Source organism: Kryptolebias marmoratus, linkage group LG11 (genome assembly GCF_001649575.2).
Source record: "Kryptolebias marmoratus isolate JLee-2015 linkage group LG11, ASM164957v2, whole genome shotgun sequence".
Classification (NCBI taxonomy): Eukaryota; Metazoa; Chordata; class Actinopteri; order Cyprinodontiformes; family Rivulidae; genus Kryptolebias; species Kryptolebias marmoratus.
In genome coordinates this window covers 5,327,093-5,331,260 of record NC_051440.1, presented here as the reverse complement: position 1 = coordinate 5,331,260, position 4,168 = coordinate 5,327,093, and the positions used below count along the sequence as shown (strand labels likewise).

The 4,168-nt window shown below is 43.0% G+C and overlaps 1 long non-coding RNA gene across 2 annotated transcripts; it reads left to right on the top strand.

Moving 5' to 3' along the window:
* Nucleotides 1-269: 269 nt before the first annotated feature.
* Nucleotides 270-3,571, top strand: LOC119617477. Of its 2 annotated transcripts, XR_005233775.1 has the most exons (4): nt 270-348; nt 840-1,099; nt 1,184-1,300; nt 3,282-3,571. It is a non-coding gene; the product is annotated as an uncharacterized LOC119617477 (long non-coding RNA). The 2 variants fall into 2 exon arrangements; XR_005233774.1 differs by having other exon boundaries at nt 840-1,300.
* The last annotated feature ends 597 nt before the right edge of the window (nt 3,572-4,168 follow it).

Here is a 4,168-nt window from a genome sequence, read left to right as displayed (position 1 = left end):
ATTATTATTTTGCTTTTGATTCTTTATCAGTAAAGGGCTTATGCAGGCTGAAACAGAAAGAAACGGGATGCCCATGCGTCTCCTTCCGCTTCGGGATGGAGAAAGTCCGACGCGTCGTCTCCCCTGTTCTTTTCCCAGATTGACAATATTTGCTGCTGCCATTTATGATTCAAGAAGCCCTGCTCGGAGGAGAGGTGGGCTGGCTGGGAGGGGCCAAGGGGGCTTTGTGGAGTTGAAANTGGGGGGGGACTGAAACGTCGAGAGATGGAGGGAGCCCGCCAAATCAGGGGGACTTTACGCATGTGGGGAGGCGCTTTCACGATTTGCTCCCTGTTTGGCTCATCGTCTGTGAGTGTCTCCACGCGCGCGAGTGTCTGTGTGTATGTACGATTTCCAGACAGAGCATGAATGAAGCGGGGGAAACATTGCTTTTAGTGGGATTTGCGGAAAATAATAATAAATAAGAACCATTAAAACTCTAAGAGAAAGGAGAACAATTCGTGCCACAGCACAGGGGATGCGTTAATGTGTCTCTTTTCTCTCTACTCTCCCCGTGTGTGTGTGTGTTTGTGTGTGTGTGCGTGTGTGTCTCTGTCTCTCTTCTCCAGCAGTGTGCTATTGACCTGCATTGACGTCATTGCGTCATTAGGTATCCCTTAGAAACACTGAGTTTCAAAAATAGTATCAAATTAATTCAGCTGGCAAGAAGATGGGGGTGGGTGGGGCTTACGAGTGCTAAAGGTTGGGGCGTTTGGGGGGTGATGAGGGAGGTTTGTGGGTGGGTGTGGTAGCATGAGGTTTTTTTTAACCCCCCCCCCCCTTTTCTCCTCCCCATTCAGCACCATCTCCAAGCTAACTGGGGTGGAGCGCTGGAGCAGCAGACACATCAATATCTCCACGCCACGAATAACTCAACGTAGAGTCCCACTAGAGAGGGGGAAACACGCCTAAATAACTCCAATCCGAGCAGAATCTCACTAGCGCGCCTTATCCATGACTGCCAATTATAATAGGAGCGTGAGAATAAAGGAAGACCCCACCACCACCACCCACGATCGAGACGATGACAGACAGCAGCTTTACTAACTGGGTCAAAGCGGTCAGAATAGATTCTTCTTTTACTGTTTCTGTCTCCCTGTCGCTTTCTGGCTCCTCTGCTCTAAAAATATCCTCCAACCTGCAGCTGACTGCGCTGAAACCCTTCCTCCTGTTTAACCCGCTACCCTTTAAGGCCGAGGCAACCAGGACAAGGAGAAACAACAAGTGGGAGTGTTCAGGTTCTTCATACTCAGAGGAAATGGTGGGTAATTGGGTTGGGGGTGGGGGTTCAGAAATAGGAAACTATTTTAAGAATAATATTTTTTCTTGAAAACGCTCCCAAAAAAGTGATTATTAGTAAATGGTTGAACTATGTCGTTTTTGAACATTTTGTTTCTGTGGAAATTATTATTTTGGATGGAAATGGTGAGTCAGAGAAGCCTGGGCCGGGGTGACAGCGTCAAAAAAATAGAAAAATAATGGCTACAACCAATGTCGAGCATATTTTTGTTTGGAGTTCATTTTTCAGGAGCTGAAAGACGCGTGTTTAGATTCCGGTGGGTGGAAGGTTGGCTTGGTTTGCCCGCGGGAGCTGTCCATGGTGCTGAAACATCATTTGAAGAGGAAAACCATTGGGGGGGGGGGTTCTGCTTTACTTTAGAATTTACTGCCCTTTTTTCAATTTATCTAGAGTCCTTGCAAAGAAAAATGTTTGAAAACAGTTATCACGACTGGTTTTACTGGAATGGGGGGTGGGGGGCTGTTATTTTGACCAAACAGACATTTTTGCCTGCCTGTGAAATAAGGGAAATGAATGAGTGGCAGTTTAACAAATGGCTAATTATAGATTTTGCATATCCTGCTTCAATTCTGATCAGATTCCCAGTCTCTGTTAATGATAAACATTCCACAGCATGATGCTGCCACCACCATGCTTTAATGTAGGAAGGTGTTAGGTTTAAACAAGACATGATGTGTTTGGACAAAAAGTTTGATTTTAATATAATTTGATCACAGCTCCTTGTTCCACATGTTTTTTAATTTACCAACATGCCTTTTGACAAATTCCTATCATTGGCTGTTTCCTGGCCACTCTTCCATGATAGCAACTGGCTAAATACAGTATAAGGTTTACATCTATTTCACACAAACCTGAGTGGTTCCAAAGAATAGGGAAATGTTGTTAGTGCCCACCACCAAATGGGGGGGCATAATGTTTTTTACTCATGTCTGTGCCTCTATGTGTTCATAAATTAGTCTGTTAACAAACTATCCCATGAACCAGTGGACAAATTTTAATGAAACTTTCAGAAAGTACTCAGTGGATGCACCCCTACAACTGATTAATTTTTGGAGTCAACCTGATTCAAGATAGCCACCACAGCCTACTGACCCTAAAAATGGCTAAAAAACAGTCAATTCATAATGTTATTTTCAAGGTTTGACCTTCTCATCACCAGATGATCTTAGTATAAAATTCTGGCTTGAACGGGCATTCCTTTAAGGATTACTAGGCCTTAATTTTGTCAAGTAATCACCTGAATTTATCACTAAGACACCTGGTGTCATTTGGAACCAGTCCACTTCATAATGACATTTAGATTCAAAAACATAAATTTTTCCCAATTCTAATTTAGATACCTGATTGTCTTTTTTAGGGTGGTCTGCACTAAATCTGTGTTCTTGTGTTATTATGTGAAGAGAGAGAAAAAAAACGAAGACCAAAGGTGTGAGGCAGTATCAAGAGAGAGAAAGAAAAGTTAAAAAAAAATGAAAAGGCTGTGGCAAAAATACTTCACCATGAGGTCTGAATTAAGCCTCATGAGTTAGAGCCTCACATTTGAAATGTCGAAGGATGTGCCATCTCATTGCCGCTAAAGCCGTTCACAACCACACCTTTCTGGCTTTTTGCTGTGAGAAAAGTGTGCAAAACACACTAAAATAAGGGTGTGAGTGCTGTTAGGGAGGTGGAGGGTGGGATCGACAACAGAAAAGAAAGATTCTCTGTTGGCGCCCAAATACATAAATGTGCTACTGTGTGAAAGAAAAGTTGTTTTAAACCAGAACTGGTCTATTTGGACTAAAAATATCTAATCCAGCTACAAAATGCAGCTGACATTTAATCTCTTTCTGATTGTAACGTTTTTTTGGGATGTTGTTAATTTTCACTTGATGAAGTCACAATAATTTTAAAAAAGAATGACAAGTAAACAAGCTGTTTTGTTTTGTTTTGTTTTTTGCAGGTAGAGAACATGGGACTCTGAGATGTGTGATCACAGGACATGCTGGAAACATGGGAAGAAATGTATCATAGGAGACGTCATCAGCACCAGAAGAAGTCACGCAGCAATCAGGGGTCAGTGCCAAGACTGACGACACAGTTAGAGACACAGGCACAGATCCTGGGTGTGACTAAGACACTTCAACAATGGAAAAAAAGATGCGCTGTACTTTCCTCCTTCATAATGACATAAACACACCAGTCAGGCTGATGAAGAGGAAAATTTGAACCCTCCACTTTGGTCCTTTTTAAGTATATCAACACAATAGTAATATCTTCCAAAACATTTGCTTCAGATGGTATGATGATGCCCATCTTTTCCACTCAGATCTTTGCTTCTGTGTGTGTGTGTGGAGTGGGGTTTATAAACAGACAGGTCCTAATTTGTTTGATGTCCCCTCTCCCATTTGCCTTGTTGCTTTCTTCTGAGTCGTAGCCTTCACCTTTCTAGGAAACAGTGGGTGTTTGGTCTAATGTTTACTATTGGATCCTGGGTAAGTGCACACGCTTAAAAGAGTCGGGTTTTGGAGAACCTTTTTTTTTTTTGCTCCTGGTGGAAGGCGGACGTGTTTCTTTTCTCTCTGTCTCCTGAACTGCTACATTTGGCTTCCCGATGTGGCCTTGAAGGCCGTAGTCTTATCAATTCTCCCTGGAATTTATGTCAACAGAAGCTCGTTGCCCTCTTGCCTGTGAACATCTGTGAACGTGATTCATGGACTTTTCTGCAAACACACACAAATGCATCACACTGCCTCCTACCGTCTGGAAACACACACACACATTCACATACTCATACTCTGCTGTTGCACTCTTTTCTGTCATCTCTCTAACCTCCCCCCCCCCCCCCCC